The sequence below is a fragment of the Sminthopsis crassicaudata genome, chromosome 1, assembly GCF_048593235.1.
Source record: "Sminthopsis crassicaudata isolate SCR6 chromosome 1, ASM4859323v1, whole genome shotgun sequence".
Classification (NCBI taxonomy): domain Eukaryota; kingdom Metazoa; phylum Chordata; class Mammalia; order Dasyuromorphia; family Dasyuridae; genus Sminthopsis; species Sminthopsis crassicaudata.
Genome location: NC_133617.1, coordinates 55,255,596 through 55,274,707, shown reverse-complemented (window position 1 = coordinate 55,274,707; position 19,112 = coordinate 55,255,596). Strand labels below are relative to the sequence as shown.

The following is a 19,112-nucleotide window of genomic DNA, read 5'->3' as shown; positions in this document are numbered from 1 at the left end:
GATTTTGGCTTCTAGCTCCAAAACAGAAACTAAGAAGGGCTGTAAAGAAGCCACATTATTGAGGCCTAGAAATAGAACACTAAATTGTCATTTCTCTCCTAGCCTAACGATAATCCCATACTGGGAGATAATTGTAGCTCTCTTTTGTGACCATAAGATCAACCTAGAATATCAGAACTTGAAGTGATCTTAGAACATAAAATGTCAAATCTGGAAGAGATCTTATAGAATCTTATAGGCTTATAGTATCACAGCTGGAAAGAAGATGTTAGAACTGGAAGGGACCTTAAAGCATTTGTTGTTCAGTCAAGGCTGATTCTTAATGATCCCTTGGGGTTTTCTTGATAAAGATACTGAAAAAATTGTCCATTTTCTTTTCCAGTTTATTTTACAATGAAAAAGCAAAGGCAAACAGGATTAAATGACTTGCCCAGGGTCATAGAGCTAGTGTCTGAGGCATTGGAACTCAGGTCTTTCTGACTCTGGGCCTGGCTCTTCACTCTCTTCACTATGCCCCTGGCTGCTCCCACCCCTTCCCAGAACATAGAATGTTAGAATTGGAATACATCTTATGATGTAGAAGGTTAAGTTAGGAGGGACATTAAAATAGAATTTTGGATCTAGGGCTCCCTAGAATATAGACTGTCTGAACAGGAAGAGATCCTCCATACCATCAAGTTTGCTTCCATACGATGGGGAGAGTGATGGAATTGGAGTCAGAAAAACATCTGTCACATACCAGCTACTTATCTTTTGAGATCTAGTTTCTTCATATATAAAATTGATATGATAATACCTGTGGTACTTGCTTCACAAGGTGGTTGTGAGGCTCCCATGAGGATATATATGTCAAGCACTTGCAGAACTTAAGGTGTTATATAAATTTTCCTGGTGGTTGTCATCCTTATTAATGAGGAAACTGAGGTCCAGAGAGGTCACATGACTTTGTCAAGTAAAAGGATCTTGATGTGCATTTGATGGAGAAGAGCAGTTTTGATATGTCCACTTGCTTTAAATTCAAGCTTAGAGATTATATGAAAATATGAATTTGAGCCCCCAGGCTGAGGCTTTCTTTTGCCTTTCTAGGCTAGAACAGAATGCTGCAGGATTTTCAGTCCTAGAATTCTGATGAAGTCTTTGGCTGTCAGACTTGTTTTGTACAGAGAAAGATGTCACACTGTGCCAATAAATTTGTATACTTCCCTGATTGGCTGCTGGTGTGCCAGCCCAGAATATCAATGAACCCACAAGAATACTGAGAAACATATTAGCTTTATCATTTTTTGGAACTTGTCAGTAATGATAAAAAGTTGATCTTCCATTTTATAAACTACTCAAAGGGATTTTGTGTTTCTCTTAGCCCAGTACTCTAAAAGTGTCTGTGTTTGGCATTCTTTAGTGATGTGACTCTTTTTCCTCTTCTGCTCTTTGTACTCACTTTTTCTTTCTCAGCTTCAATTTCCTCATCTGTAAAAAATGAATGGGGTTGGCCTAGATGCTTTCTGATGTCTCTTCTAGCTCTCACATTATATACTGTTAGGTGTTTCTACTTGTGAGTTACCATTTTCTAAGGTTTCTTCCAGATTTGACATTTCATATTCTGATTCCCTTTCATCTGTGATATTCTATGTTCTAAAGGTTCTCTTATCATTCTAACATTTTATAGCAATAAAAAAAGAAAAAGAATTAAGGGAATTAAAATAGGCAATGTAGGAAACAAAGCTATTACTCTTTGTAGGTGATGTGATGGAAAACAAAATGAAAGTGAACATCAAGAGTGAAAATTCTATGTTGTGACCCACACTTAGTTCCCACAGTCCTCTCTTTGGGTGTAGATGATTCTCTTCATTACAAGATCATTGGAACTGGCATCAGTCATCTCATTGTTGGAAGAGTCACGTTCATCAGAAAAATAATATTGCTGTTGCCATGTACAATAATCTCCTGGTTCTTTTCATTTCACTTCATATCAGTTCTTGTAAGACTCACCAGGCCTCTCTAAAATCATCCAGCTGATCATTTCTTATAAAACAATAATATTCTATAATATTAATACACCATAACTTATTCATCCATTCTCCAACTGATGGGCATCCACTCAGTTTCCAGTTTCTGGCCACTATGAAAAGGACTATCACAAACATTTTTGCACATGAATCATTAATATTTCTATATATTACCAACAAAGTCCAGCAGCAAAAAGTTAATAAATTAAAACAAAGTCCACCAGCAAGAGATAGAGAAATTCCATGTAAGATAATTGTAGATACTATAAACCACATGGGAGTCTACCTGCCAACACAAACCCAGGAACTATATGAACACAATTACAAAAAACTCCACAGATTTTCATATATACATCTAAACAAAATCTAAAAGAACTAAACAATTGGAAAAAATATTAATTGCTAATGGGTAGGCAAAGTCAATATAATAAAAATGACAGTGAGAAAGACTAGTTTCTCAAATATATGGAGAATTGAGCCAAATTTATAAAAATACAAGTCATTCTCCAGTTGATAAATGGCCAAAGGATAGGAACATGCAGTTTTCAGATGAAATCACAACTATCTATAGTCATATAAAAATGCTCTAAATCAGTATTAATCAGAAAATACAAATTAAAACAACTGTGAGGTACCACCTCACGCCTATCAGAATAGTTAACATGATTAAAAAAGAAAATGTTGAATGTTAGAAGGGATATGGTAAAACAAGGACATTAATGCACCACTAGGGGAGTTGTGACCTGATCCAACCACTCTGTAGAGCAATTTGAAACTGTCCCCAAAGGGTTATAAAACTGTGCATATCCTTTAATCCACCAATACAACTACTAGTTCTTTATCACAAAGACATTCACAAAAAGGGGAAAGGACCTATTTGTCTAGAAACATCCATAGCAGCTTTTTATGTGGTGGCTATTAATTGGAAATCAAAGGAATGCCCATCAATTGGGAAATGGCTAACCTCCAATGGTATATGCTTGGAATGGAATGGAATGGAATGGAATGTAAAGAAATGACAAGCAGGGGATGACTTCCAAAAATCCTGGAAAGACTTACATGAATAATGAAGTGAAAAGAAACAGGAAACCTTGTACACAGTAATAGCAATATTGTTTGATGAAGAATTGTAAATGACTTAGCTATCCTTAGTAATGTAATTAGTAATATACTAATCTAGTATATACTAGTAATATACTAATCTAAAACAATCCCAAAGGATTAAAAAGGAAACATACTCTCCATCTCGAGAAAAAAGAACTGATATTGATTGAATAGACTGAAATATGTTGTTTTTCACTGTATTTTTTTCATTTTTTCCTTTTCTTCTTCTTGTACAAAATGACTCATGTGGAGTTTTTTTTCCCTGATTTTTTTTTTACATACTTGCGCATGTATAAGCTATTTGAGTGCTTAGTATTACCAGGAGAGGAGAAGAAAGAAAGGAGGGAAGGATAACATTTGACACTCAAAATTTTAAATAAAAATGTTTAAAAATTTTTAAAAATGAATTCTAATAGGTTATAAGTTTCCTTCCAATTCCAATGATCCATATTCTGTGCCCTAAGATCCTGTCCTCTAATGACATCCAGTGTTCTATGTCCTAAAGTCTCTTCTAGCTGTGACATTTTATGTCCACCTTTTTTTATTTTTCCACCTTTTATTATTCTATGTTCTAAGGTTCCTTTTATTCCTCATATTCTAGGTTCCAAGGGTTTTAAAAAAAAATCTAATATTCTGTAATTCTATAATAAAATAACTGTAACATAAATGATGAAAAGTATATAAAATATGTTGTAAGAGATTTATTTTTAAAGAAAATACCACTTTTGACTTAGGGGATTAAAAAAGTTTCATAAAGGAGATGGCAATTAAACTGGGTCTTAAAGAATAGTAGAATGAGATAGGTGGTATAATGGATAGAACACTGATCTTGGAGTCAGGAAGACCTGAGTTCAAATCCAGCTTCAGACACTAGCTGTGGGACTCTTGGCAAGTCACTTAGCCCCAATTGCTTAAAAAAAAAAAAAAAAAACTAAAAACAAAATAAAAGCAAACCCAAGAATATATAGTACAAGATTTCCACATAGACAATATAGGAGAAATGGTATGACAAAAAGCACAGAGGCAAGACCTAAAGAACTCAAAACAGCATCAGAAATAAGAATCTAATGACCCCTTAAAAGGAGTGACTCAAATGTACTTCTTTCTTTTGGTAATATTCTGTATGAAAATATGGGGCAGCATTGAGAAAATTTGGTACTGTTTCTGAACCTGAGAGACACTGAGTGCTTATTGGTAGACTGGAAAGGGATACCAAAAAGAAGTGGGGGTAAGTGCTTTCTGATGGAAGCTGTGGATAGAAGGTGAGGAGTAATTATGAGAGTTGAGCTCCTACAATACGACTTGTGCATAGGAAGGAATCCATATGGTGGCCAAGAAACATAATCTCTCCACCTGTTGTTCAGCCATTCTTACTGGCAAGAGAACAGGGAAGCTGTTGCAGCTGGTGAATGTGCCAAAAAAAAAAAAAAAAAAAAAAAAAAAAAAAAAAAAAAAAGCCCATTTGCTGTTTTTAACTACCATTTCCCGGGTTACTAACCCCTATCCTCCTCCCTTCTTTCCCCAATTTCAATATCTGACTCGTGGAGAGCTAGCATATAGCAACAATAGAGAACAGCCAGCTTAAATTGTCTGGCAAAACCCTAAATTGGATTCGTTTCTCTGGCCTTTCCAGAATCTGATACTCCTCTAGGGTAGGTTTTTTTTTTTTTTTTTTTTTGTCCTTACCTATTTTTTGCATTAATCATAGTTCCTGAGACTCATTAAAACAGCTGAGTTCCTGGGAAATCAGGGAGTTCCCAGTGCTTATCTGTAGACTTCAATATACATTCTTGATTCTTCTTTTTGTTCATGAGGGGTGTCTTACATCTCTTCTCTCCTTAAGTAAGGTGATTAGCAAGATACCCCACACTCTGATACATCTATTAGATGAAATTGCCTTTTTGTGTTACAAAATCAGGTGTATAAACAAAGTGTGAACAAGTCCTAGACTCCTTTATTGAAGCAGTCAAAAGTATAAATTAATTATGAATAAATCCTTAGTTAATGTAGAAAGATTGAAGTGCAATAACAAATATATGCAATAACAACCCACAGAAAATGTATTGGGATTGGTAGAAAAAAATTGGAAACATCTCTTATTCTATGAATATCAGAGCAAAGTTTGCTTTTTTTATAGTATTTTATTTTTTCAAATACATGCAAAGATAATTTTCAACATTCATCTTTGCAAAACTTTATTCCAAAGTGTTTTCCTCTCCCTTTCCCTATCCAAGATAGCAGGCAATCCATTACTAATTAAACATGTGCAATTATTTTAAATATATTTCCATATTTTTCATGCTATGCAAGAAAAAATCAGTTCAAAAGGGAAAAAACAAGAGAGGGAAAAAAAGCAAACAAACAATGCCTCAGAGCAAAGTTTGAAGAAGAAAGCAATCAAGGTTTGAGAACATCTTGAGGAGGCAGCAAGAGAAGGGGTATTATGGGGAGGGGAGAAAAAAAGGAAAAAGGAAGAGGGAACCCAGATTCTTTCTTCTACACTAGCTCTTGAACAGAGGACATCATTGTAAATTTTGAAAGGTCAAATTTAGACTTTCCATTGATTTAATAATATCAGCTCCAGAGTATATGACAGCATAAGCACTGAGAGCTGAATAGTAAATGCAAAAAAGACACCTATGGATGCCTCTAAAAGACTCTATTAGAGCATTTATCCCAGCAAAAAGCTCCACCTAAAGTGAACATCATGAGGATACCACAGAGGGGGAAAAAAGGACTGCCTGTAAACAGGAGCTTTTGACCACATGTGCTTTCTAAGGCCTGAGCCCCCTGTCCCTATGGACCCTGTGTATATCTTTGGGAGTATGTCTCAGACTTTTGGGAAAATCATTATGCCTGTACTTATAGCTTCTCAATAAATATCATGTTCTAAAAGTTAATTAACTCTGGCTAGGTTAATTGATAATCAGTGAACAGCATACCAGATGAGAATTTATCAGTGGCAAAATTGGAGGGAAGGAGGGAAGAGGGGACAATCCTTCAGTATTTCTCTTAAAACCATGAGGGGAGAACTAATAAACCACACTCTGAAGCTCTGACTTGTTAGTGGGAGTAGGAGTTTGGAGAGTTCGGAGAAGATTGTTCAATATATATAATCTACCTATCAAACCATGTGAACATAGTTTTTAATCCATTATCATGCTAGAAAGCACAGTGGGTAAAGAGACTTGTTCATCTGGGCCCTGGTCTAGGATTCAGGAACCATAACTCCTTAATCACCAGAATCCAACACTGAGGCTTCATGTGTATGAGCCTCTTTGTACTTCCTGCTACCGTGTTTCCCCGATAATAAGACACTGTCTTATTTTTTTTTTTGGACAGAAAAACACCAGAGGGCTTATTTTCAGGGGAGGGCTTATTTTAATGAACATTGACAGCAATTTTAATAAACAGGTAAATGTGAATAAAAAAATGTACCTTTATTCAATAATGATCGTATCATCTTCTTCAACAACATCATCATAAGTGTCCGTACCCTGAATTCAGTCCTGGATGTCTTGCGCCTCCATTTCCTTCAGAAGAAGTGGACCCAATCTGTCATGTCCAGCAATATCACTGCTGCAGCTCTGATTGGATGCAGCTCAGAGCGCGGCATGTGCTTCATGTGGAGGGGGGGGAGGAACGGGGACGACGGTGCATACAGAGGGTACCATAATGTAGTGTGTAGCGCAGGGGATCACCTTCACTACAGTAGCAATCTCAATAGGGCTTATTTTCGGGGGAGGGCTTATTTTAGAGGAATCTTACACAGTAAGGGGAGGGCTTATTTTCGGGATAGGTCTTATTATCGGGGAAACACGGTAGTAGTCAGTTTTAGCTGGCTGATGCTGATTCATAGGTTATCACTCTGTTTTTCTCTTTAAATAGTCTATAGTTCTTTGCCAGATTTAGTTGAAGAATAGCCCCAGAACAGAGTGAGCCAGAGATCTTTTAAGTCACAAATCCATTATTTCTGTTTGTTAATACAAGTATGTGTGGCTGTGCATCTTTTTACTTTTTTTCCTCTTCAGAACATATACTTATTTCACCTTTCCCTTGTGGCTCTGTCTCGGGTATTCTGCATAATGTTTCCCATAAAATACAAACAAATACAATAATAGAATAGAATTCTTGGAGAAGAAAGGAACATCAGAAGGAATGCCTTCTACAGAATTGCTAACAGTTGGTCACCTGATCTCCATTTCAAGCCCTTCAGTGATGGAAAAAGCATGGAATACTCCTCATTGTTAGGAAGTTCCTTATGTTGAGCTGAAATTTCCCCCAATTTAGCTTATCCTCACTGCTCCAAAATTTGCTTTCTGGGGCCAAACAAAATAATTCTAATCTCTCTTCCACATGAAGTCCCTTCATCTAATTAGCCACACTAAATATGTGTCTCTTCAAGTTCTCTGCCCTAATTAGCTCCCATTTCTTTCACTAATAATAATGATAGTCAAACTGTGCGTGTTCTTTGATCTAGCAGAGTTACTACTGGGCTTATATCCCAAAGAAATCTTAAAGAAGGGAAAGGGACCCATATGTGCAAGAATGTTTGTGGCAGCCCTTTTTGTAGTGGCCAGAAACTGGAAACTGGGTGGATGCCCATCAATTGGAGAATGGCTGAATAAGTTATGGTATATGAGTGTTATAGAATATAATATTATTCTATAAGAAATTACCAACAGGATGATTTCAGAAAGGCCTGGAGAGACTTATATGAACTGATGCTTAGTGAAATGAGCAGAACCAGGAAATCATTATACACTTCAACAACAATACTGTATGATGATCAGTTCTGATGGACGTGGCTCTTTTCAACAATAAGATGAACCAAATCAGCCATTTGTTCAATAATGAATAGAACCAGCTACACCCAGCAAAAGAACTCTGGGAAATGAGTATGAACCACTACATAGAATTCCCAATTCCTCTATTTTTGTCTTCCTGCATTTTTGATTTCCTTCACAGATTAATTGTACGTTACTTCAAAGTCCGATCCTTCTTGTGCAGCAAAATAACTGTATGGACATGTATACATATATTGTATTTAACATATACTTTAACATATTTAGCATGTATTTGTCTACCTGCCATCTGGGGGAGAGGGGGAAGGAGGGGAAAAATTGGAACAAAAGGTTTTGCAATTGTCAATGCTGAAAAATTATTCATGCATTTATCTTGTAAATAAAAAGCTATAATAAAAAAATTAAAAATAGTAATAATGATAGTAACAAAAAGCCTTTATTTCTAGCACACTTTAGGCTTAGAAAAGACCTTTCTTCACATAATCAGAAGGATATAGACAAAAGAATCATTCTCCTCCCTATTTTATACATGAAAGAATTAAAGTACAGAAAGGGGGCAGATACACTGAAATTGAGATCAGAGTATCTATGTTCAAATATGAATTTCATTACTAACTGTATAACCTTGGATAAGTCACTTCATCATTAGTCTTTAATTCTCTCATTTGTAAAATGAGGAAATTAGGCTAGATCCCTTATATATCCATATCTTAGAATTCGAAGATTATTAATGATAAGGAACTCATTACCTTCCCAGGTACCCAGGTGTCATAGTAGATAAACAGCAGTTTTGGAATTAAGAAAATCTGAGTTTAAATACTGCTACAGATGCTCATTGTGTGACCCTGAATAAATCACCTAATTTCTCAGCCTCAGTTCCCTCATCTATAAAATGGTTATAATAATAGTACCTACAGAGACTAAGGCTGGGGCACCTATCCTCCCCACAAGGAATTTTTTCTAAGAAGCATGGATAGAAATTTTCATCCTTAATTTAGCATTTGTTTATATGCCTAATGCAAGTCACCCAATCTGAACAGATTTTTTGTTGCAGCTAGTTGGATTCAGATGTCCAAGCCAGATTCATAAACATTTCGTTATCTCTGATTGATTAACTGATTCAATAGAGATGTGTTCTTCCTTAAAGTAGAGGGCTAAAAGGGGTTATAATAGTTGATTCTCTCATTTAAAACCTTTCTTTTTGGGGCAGCTAGGTGGCACAGTGGATAGAGCACCAGCCCTGAAGTCAGGAGAATCTGAGTTCAAATCTGGCCTCAGACACTTAACATTCCTAGTTGTGTGACCCTGGGCAAGGGTCATACTTAACCCCAATTGCTTCAGCAAAACCACAACTACCACCATCACCACCACAACCACAACAACAACCACAACAACTTTCTTCTCCACTCTATACTTCTGTTAGCCTATGAGCATGTTTACTTTATTGCATGCAATTGTGTCATACTATTAACTCATTGAGCTTGTAGTCTATTGAAATCCCATGCTCCTTTTTGTGTGACCTGTTGCCTATATATATTAAAGTGGGTTTTTTTTATTTTATTAAAAAAATTTGATTGACAGCATTTGTCTTCTTTCTCATACTTTCCACCCTGAGGGGAAAAGCCAACCAAAATCCTTGCAATAAATCTGCATAGTTAAGCAAAATATTCTTACATTGTACATGTCCAAAAATGGGTTTCATTATGCATATCTCTCAAGAGGTAACATTCTTCATTAGTACTTGGAAATCAGAATATAGATTGGCAATGATGGTTAGTCATATTGATCAGAGTTCATAAGTCTTTTGTAGTTTTTATATTGTGTTATATTGCAATCCTGATTGTTCTCATTCAATTTTGCACCTGTTTGTACAAACTTGTACAAACAGGTTTCTTTGAAACTATCCTTTTCATTATTTTTTATAACATAATAGTATTCCATTGCAGTAAAATATCATAATGCATTAAGATGTTCTTCAGTTAGTAGACATCCCTCTTAATTTCTAGAGCTTTACCTTTACAAAAAGCTTTACATATACAAATGTATAGGTAATTTTTGCAATTGACTTTTTAAAAATCCAAGTGTGTAAGATGACAATTTTTGCAATTGAATCTCAAAAGTTCTAGCTTGCCCCGATCATATGAAGTATTTTGAAAAGACTGTTAAACTAGAAAATTATCTTTCAAATAAGTGCCTGATTCTGGCATTCATTAGTTTTACCCTTTTTAAGTCTCAGTTTTCTTATCTATAAAATGAGTATAATACTTTAAGTACCTGCCTCACAATCCTGTTGCAAGGAATGTGCTTTGCAAACTTTAAAGCAAGTTGGGCCATCTGTGGGTCAGATTGATAAATTTTTCATAAGTCTTGATTCAAGTTATTGATAAAAATGTTGAACAAATCATCGCCCAGGATAGAGCCACTTTTGACCTCCTAAGTTTATAAGAATCAATTCCAATAATTTATTATCTCAGAATGTGTATAACATGTAGTCTACATGTCTTGATTTTGTTCCCTAGAATAGCATATAAAATTCATCACATGCTTTGCTGAAATTCAGTTATAGTACATCTGGGTTTAGTAACATTGTCAGAGAGAGACACAGAGAGAAGAAAGTGGTTTGATCTGGCATGATTTCTTGGTGGAGTCAGTTGTTTGTAATTGTTTTCCCTTTCTACATGGTTACAAACTATCTGATAATACATTTTTAAATTTTACCAGTTTCCTTCTCAGGTTATTTTTACCTTATGTCTAAGTCCGATTTTTCTTGTTCAGCAAAATAACTACATGGATATGTATACATATATTGTATTTAACATATACTTTAACATATTTAACATATATGGGTCTACCTGCCATCTAGGGGAGGGGATGGGGGGAAGGAGAGGAAAAGTTGGAACAGAAGGTTTTACAAGGGTCAATGATGAAAAATTATCCATGCATATATCTTATAAATAAAAATCTATATAAAAAAAATAAAATTTTTACCGGGAATTGAAGTTAGGCTCTCTATTCTATTGTTTGGAGAGCCTCTCCTCCATTTTTGAAAATGGAAATACTTGTCTATTTCTAGAATTATAGAACCTCTTCCATCCTTATGATTTTTCAGAAATTAATGACAATTAATTGCTCGGGAATTAAACTATCACTTCCTTCAGTAACCCAGGATGTAGTTTGTTTTGGTGAGGTCATTTGAATCTTTAGATTGTCCTAGTTACACTCTCTGGATCTCCTTGCTTACCCTCAGTTTCTTTTGATCCTTAACTATTTTCTTCTTTTCATTCTGAAGATTTTAATTAAATTTAATTTACCAGCATTCATGAAGGATGCCTGAGATCAGGAAGATCTGAATTGATGTTCTGATTCTGAAATCTACCTGTGTGTCCTTGCACAAGTGATGGCCCAGGCAATTTCCTAAAACTGGCAGAATTACCAAACTGAACCTGGTAGTCTCCACACCAATGAAGTCAAAAGGCTGAACCAAAACAAATAGATATTGCAAGGCTTTGTATTTGGCATTGGTGATACACAGATGAAAAATGACAATTCTTGCCTCAAAGGAATTTACAGTAAAGGGAGAAAGATTGAATATGAAGCTTGTTTTCTTTAGTAGAGAAAACAGAAGCAAAAGAAAGGATGAATCATAATTCCTTCCCTCTGTCATTTGTAATCATTATTTCTCTTCCCCCCCCCCATTCCAGAGCCATGATCCTTACTTTCTCTTTGATTTTTCTCTTGCCTCAACCTAGCAAAAAAATAAAAATAAAAAGTACACTAACCACCAGCAGCAGCAACAAACTCTTTTTGTCATATATCATAATCATTTCAGGCCTCAACACATTCAGAATTAATTCTGAACTTGAGTACTTCTAATAATAGTTTGGTAAGATTGTGCCATTCTTCTTTTTGCACTCATCTTGAGTTACTACCCTTCCCTTTCTTCCTGTTTCCCTCCCCCTTCCTTTCTTTCTTTTCCCAATATTCTTCAAACTCCCTTGATAAACTTTTTGTACCCTGTGAAAGTATATATACTTCAAATTGGGAAATCCTGTCATAAACTGTCAGAGGTCATAGAAAAGAAAAGAACCTACCAAGATCCTAGAACATAGAGTATTTTAGTTGAAAAGGCTCTTAAAAATATAGAACATAGAATTGTGAAGCAAGAAGAAACTTAGAGGGAATTTGGTTCAACCTTTTCATTTTATAGCTACAGAAACTAAAGCCAAAGCATAGAAATGACTTGGTTCCCTTTTTGTTGTTTATAAGCTTCAATACACACTAGAAGGTTTTGGTTTCCTTTCAGGCATCCTTAGTACTAATCTTCACTTCACTACTAGTATAACCTCTCTCATTTCCACAAAATGCAAAATGCTTCCTATGTTCTGTATACAAGAATAGTTGATTCAATCTTGATCCAAAGTATTACTCATTTATTGCTAAAAACATTGCTCACATTTTACAGTTTAAAATTGCTACTTTGTTGATCAGGATCAAATTTGCACTGGTAAGGAGATTTGTTTTGCTTACAGGTTAATAAAGTGTATCACAGACTTGTTTTATAGAACGCAAAGGCTCAAACTTAAAGATTCTTCAGGCTAAATGACAATAAGCACATTCTAGATGGCTTCCCTTGTGACATTATATGGTAATACAGGTTGACTCTATTAGACAAAAGTGAGAAAGAGAAAAGTTCATAGCATTTGAATGTAGAGTTAGGGGATCCCCAGGTGAAATTCTGGTTGAGTGGCATTTGGTGTGGGAAAGCAAGGGAGAGGAGGCATGAGCTTAAAGGGAGATCCCAAGGTTCTGAAAGTGCTATTGAATTGTGACATTGTTGGGAAATTCCTGCCTTTTTGATAATACATTCTGGGTTTGGGTATTACTATAATATCTTTCTTGCCTAAAAATTTCTGCTCAATAGGTTAGAGGGCTCCCTCCTTCCCCAAAAAGTATACCTGATTTGTTTTAAATAATCAAAATCAATAGACTCAATAGAATTTGCTTTGAAAGCTTTCTTTGAAAATGACTTAATACAGGACATCACCATTTCAAAAAGTGAAAATACTGGTATTTTAAATTTCTCCTTGAATCAGATGTATTTGTAGCAACTTTTATCTGACAGACTTTCTGTCTCTAAAATCTTTAACACTGAACATTGTACATTCAGTGTTCTGAATTCAGCTCTACCATTCTATGATTCTCAGTGCTCTAACATTCAACTTCTATTTGTTATTTATAAATGCATTGGGAGTATGATTTTCTGACTCTTGATTATGAGGAATACATACATATTGTTCCATATTTTCTGACATTTCCCAAATCAGAAAAGCTCCTCCAGGTTTTGGAGAGACTGCTATAATTTCTGTAAACTTACTCCTTTCTATCCTCCTCTTCTCCTCTTTTACAATTCCACTCCCCTTCTCATATTTTCTGTTTCTAACAACATCCTGCTGAGCCCTATGTAAGGAACTCAGGCTGCTACCAAAGAAGGCCATCAGAGAGTCACTCTTGCCTACTTAACTGAAGCAGTCAGTTGCAGATGCTACAGACAGAATGCATGCAGAGAGCTAAGGACTCTTCTGTATGATTCACACAGAGATACTGGATGCTTGTCATGGAGTGACTAATTCAACTCACTGTAACTTTTAGAGTATTTCTGCCCTAATTCCCTGCTGAAGAATAGTAGTTTTTGCAGCACAACCCTCTGCCTTTGTTAGTGGTCAGATGTCTGTGTCAGCTGGCAGAGAAGATGTTTGAGTACAGAAGGGAGAACAAGCATGGGAGGAGTTTTAACTGAATGCTATGCCTCTTTTGTCTTGTAAGAACCAGCAGGGGTAGAACAGAATGCTTTGAACAGAGAAGCTCACATTGTATACCTTGTTCTTGGACCATAATTTCTCTAAGAATTGGGCATAGAAAACCTAGTGTAGAATGTGTCCTTTTCTGTTCCAGTAAAAGGGGAAATAAAGGATTTTAAATAGAATTATCAAAATTGGAAAGGACTTGACACCATAGGAAGTTGGTGCTGGGAGGTACCAAGATTATAGAATGTCAGAGCTGGGAAGCCCTTTCAGATCATTTAGTCTGACAAAACTCTTAGCATATAACTGGGGAAACTAAAACCCAGAAAGGGGAAGTGATTTTTTTGAAAAACCTACTACACCTTTGAAGCCAACAATTTTCTTTCTTATTTCTCATATAATTATCTCTAGCTGGTATCAAACATATTTCTCTCTCTACTTTCTTCAATTATATAACTGTAAATTTTTTGAAAAGTAGCTGTAGCAATAAATGTTTTTAAGGCTTTTCTTATGGTTTTTTTTTCCTTTTATCAATCAACAAAATATTGACAGTGCCAGGCAGTGCTGACTAATACTAAAAACGATAGTTATTTTATAGTGTTTTAAAGTTTGCAAAGCAAAAATCAGATGGGAAACAACCTTGGGGTGAAAGGCTTTAGCTGTTAGGAGTGTCAGTATCAGACAGGTGTCATTTAAGCTGAGACTTAAAGGAAGACAAGTTTGGGGGGAAGGCAATGAAAAGACACAGAGATAGGAGGTAGAGTATTTTGAGTGTGTATGTGAAGAACACTAAGGCTACTTTGGCTAAATCATAGAGTGCATGAAGGGAACTAATGTATAATAAGGCCAGTAAGGTAAGATTATGGTCAGATTGTAAAAAATTTTATATGGCAATTGACACTCACTGGGATTTATTGTTTAGATTATACCCACATTTTAGAAAAATTACTTAAGACGTGGATTTGATGTAGGGAAAGATTTGAGGCAAAGAAACCAGTTAAGAGGCTATTGAAATACTCAAAATAAAAGGTGGTAGAGACCAGAGCTAGAATGATAGTTGTATGAGTGGAGAGAAGCAAACCAATGAGAAAAATGTTGTAGAAGTAGAATTATCCAAATCTGACAGCTGATTGGATATAGGGGGTGAAGGAGGGTGAAGAATTGAGGATGAAACTAAGGTTTTGAGCCTTTGGCTGGAAAGATGGTGGTACCTTAAACAGAAATAATGATGTTCCAAAGAGGAGTGAATTTGGGGAAAAAGATAAAGTCTATATCGGAAGGTATTGATCTTGAGGTGCCTGTAGAACATGCAGTTGAAAATGTCCAACAAGGTAATAGTATTGTAGCTATCAAGACTAGGGTTTAGTTTAAAAACCTGAGAGTCATCTATGTGATGATCATTTAACCTCTCGGAGATGGTAAACTCATTAAGTGAAAGAATATAGAAAGAAAAAGAGAGAGCTTAAGGTAATACCTTGGATATGCCAGTTAAGGGATGTAATATGGATGAGAAGAGAGACAGAGACAAAGGGAAGGGGGAGAGGGAAAGAAAGGGAGTCGAGAAGAGGGTATGCAGTCATATAGATAGGAGAAGCAAGAGCAATGTCACCAAAACCCAAAGAGGGAAGAGTATCCAGAAAGAGAGAATGATCAACAGTCTCACATGCTGTAGGGAGGTCAAGAAAAGATTGTTAACTTTGAAGGAAGCAGTTTCCGTTAAATGATAAGGTTGATAAATTAGATTGCAGAGTGTTGGAAGCAACAAGTGTAAACAGCTTTTTCATGGAGTTGAAGTAAGAAAGGGAGAAGGAATATAGGATGATAGCTTCATAGGATAATAGGACCTACTGAAGGTTTTTTGTTTTAAAAGATGGAGAAAACTGACAGGGAGATTAAAAAGAGATTATTGTGGGGCTATTCCTCTAGATAGGACAGGTGGGGATGGGATTCCAATTCAACAGAGGTCTTGGTAAGAAGAGTTTCCTTGTCTTGTCATCAGAGATTAAAGGAGAAGATAGTGGAAAATTATGACAAGATAGTGGAAAATGATGACAAGGAGGATAGGTGCTTAACAACTTAAGTGTATGAGGAAAGATAGTATTGAGAGAGACAAGGTGAGAGATAGCTGGAATACATATGTGGCCAGAAACCATGCCATAATTTTCATGCCCTCTATATTCAATTATAATGTTATTTGGCCAAAATTCTATCCGATCCAAGTGCTATCCTCTCTTTCAACTGTGCCCAGCTGTCAGATCAGAGGCTGTTGTTATCTAGAACTGTCAGGTCCACTATTAAGGATGCTGCTTGCCATGAAACAGAGTATAGGAAGCCTTAATAAGGAGTGGAGTGTCCAAGAGTTCACAGTATGTTATCTTATATCCTGGTATGGTAAGGGAATTTTAAGAGGGACATTAACAGACTTGAGAGCAACCAGAATAGGAAGGAATATTCAAAGGCATGACTAGACTAAAGGGCCTGGGAATGTTTAGTTTGGATAAGGAAAAACTTAAGAGAATATGATTTGCCCTCTTTAATTAAATATTGAAGTACTATCATGTGACAGATGGATTAGATTTATTCTGCTTGGCCTTGGTGGACAGAACTAGGAATAACTGGAAAGTGGCAATTGCAAGTGGCAAAATTTGATTTATTATGAATAGAAACTTCTGACAATTAGAACTATCTGAAAATGAAAAGGGTCACCTTTATCATAGAATGAATTCTTTGTCACTGGAAGTGTTGAGCAGAAGCTGAATGGCCCCCTTTTATGGAAAAATTTAGAGGGAATTTTGCTTAGGGTCAGGATAATGATTGCTAAGGGTAATTTCCAACATTTAATCTATGATCCTATTTAATTTAAGATCTATGATCCTAATCCTATTCTATTTAGGATCTATGATGATCCTAATCTATAATCCTAATTAATGATTTAGAGTTTCTTAAAGATCTTCTTGACAGAAACATGTTTCACTTGTGATGCGTTTTATTGAATTGAACAACTCAGTACACTTTATTAATAATTTAACTTCATGTAGGGCACCATGCTTAATTCTGGGATTACAAAAATAGAGATGAAATAGACTTTGCTGTCTGGGAGTTTACAATTTAATAGGGGAAAATAACATATAAATAACTGTTGTACTAGAGAAAATGAGATAAAAGGAATGGCCAAAGAAAAGTACTATGTGGAAAGAGAACTCATTTTTAGTTTGGAAATGGGGAAGGAGAAATCAAAGAAAGTTTCACAAAGAAAGTGCTACCTGAGTTGGGTTTATGAAAGAACTTCAGTAGGAGATAAGTATGTGAAGGGACAGAATATTCAATCCAATGAGTAAGAGATGGTTTTGTTTTTTAATGATTGTCACATTTAAATATATTATAGGTTATTAAATTCAGGGCATCTTTATACTCAGAACAAATTAACACAACTATTTCATTTACCTTTCTGATTACAATTTTTTACATAACTGCTTTCACTATTATTTTTTAATTAAATTTTTTTTCCAGTTAAGCATTTTTTTCTCTCCCTTCTACTCCTTTCCTCTCCCACATAGTGAGGGAGAAAATACCTTGTGATAAAAATGTTTAGTCAAAAGAAAATTCCCACACTGATGATGTCCAAAAATATATCTCATTCTATATATTCAGTCCATTATTTCTCTGTCAGGAGGTGGGTAACATTCTTCTTCATTGGTTCTCCGGAATTAATAGTTGGTCATTGTGTTGATCATAGTTCTCAAGTCTTTCATAGTTGTTCATTTTTATAGTGTTGTTGTTTTAATAGAAATTGTTCTCTTGGTTCTCACTTTGTATGGATTTATAAAAGTCTTAAGTTTATGTGAAACTGTTCTCTTGATAGTTTCTTATAGTACAATAATCATTCCAGCCCAATTGTGTTCAACCCAGTTGGTCACCCCATAATTTTCCAGTTTTTTGGTAACATAAAAGAATTGTTATAACTGGCTTTGTACATAAAGGACTTCCTCTTTTTTTTTTCTTTTTTTGATATCTTTGAGGTATAGGCCTTGTAATAGTTTTGTAAGGTCAAAGAGAATGCACAGTTTAGTAATATTAAGGGAATAGTTCCAAATTCCTTTCTAGACTGGCCATATCTCTATGGCCACAACTCTACTAGCACTGCTTTAATTTGTCTGTTTTACCTCAACCTCTATAAGATTTGTTTTTTTTTTCTTGTCAATTTTTCCAACATAAGGGGTATTAGGTAGAATCTCAGAGTCAAGTCAATATCAATAAGCATTTATTAAGTGTTATTATGTATAGGCTAAGTAAATCTAGCTAAGTGCTAAAGATACAAATAGAAGTAAAAAGGTAGTCTTTTTTTTTTTTCTCAAGGAGCTTACATTCTAATGGAGGAAAACAATACATAAAAGGAAGCTCAAAGATAGGGGAAAGGAAAGCATCATGGAGACAAAAATCCAGAGAATCAGGAATTGGGCCTTAGAAAGTAAACATGGCCGATTCATGAGTTCTTCATTAAAATGGAGGTTCCAGAAGGAAACAACTGGTCACAGGGAAAGATTGTGGAGGTGAAGGATCTTCCAGGCTGAGAAGGCTATTGGAGCATGGTGTTGAAGGCAGCTTCTAGAGTGAAAAAGTTGCTTGGAAATGGTAAGAATGGGGCCCAGAAAGAAATGGAGTAGTTTTAATTTGCATTTCTTTAATTATTAGTGACTTGGAGTATTTTTTTTAATATGGTCATCTGGTATTTAATATAGGTCATCTGAGAATTACTTGCTCATAGCCTCTGACAATTTAAAAACCAGAAAATAACATTAATTCTTGTAAATTTGTATCTTTTCTTTAAATATTTTGGAAATTCCCCAGTTAACTATTTCTCTGCTAATCTTAGCTGCATTGGATTTGTATGTGAAAAACCTATTAAATTATATTTGATCAAAATTGTCCATTTTTTCTTCTGTGATTCATGAACTCTTCTCCCATCCATAGTCTGAAAAAGAATTTCTTCTTTGTTCCTCTAATTTGTTTGTGATATGACTTTATATCTTGGTCATGTATTCATTTGGAGTTTATCTTGAGGTGTTGTTCTAAGCCTAATTTCTGCTAGACTGCTGTCCTCTTTCCCCAACAGTTTAGATGGCTTTGTTTATCAAATGAGAACACTCCTGGGGGAGGGAGGGAAGAATAATTTTTCATTCCTAGTTTGACTATAGAAAGATATTCTAAGAGAGAATAGGTAGGACCAAAGCTTCTAAGAGGTTGCTTCTCCAGAAGTTGTTCAGCTATTTAGGTGAAAGAATTCTGTTCCTCAGCTGGCCATTTGGATAGGACTTTGCTACCTTCCCACACTGTTACACTGTACCCATCAGCTTGTTTACCAGCACAAGCAGCGAATCCTCTTGGGAAACATGAGG

General features: G+C 35.5%; 1 protein-coding gene and 1 pseudogene across 6 annotated transcripts in view; both read left to right on the top strand.

Annotated features, from left to right (window-relative positions):
* The window catches only part of GNG7 (G protein subunit gamma 7), a 375,778-nt gene that overhangs the window by 197,125 nt on the left and 159,541 nt on the right, over window positions 1-19,112 (top strand). The window lies entirely within an intron of this gene.
* The window catches only part of LOC141563339 (ribonuclease H1 pseudogene), a 108,079-nt pseudogene that overhangs the window by 79,985 nt on the left and 8,982 nt on the right, over window positions 1-19,112 (top strand).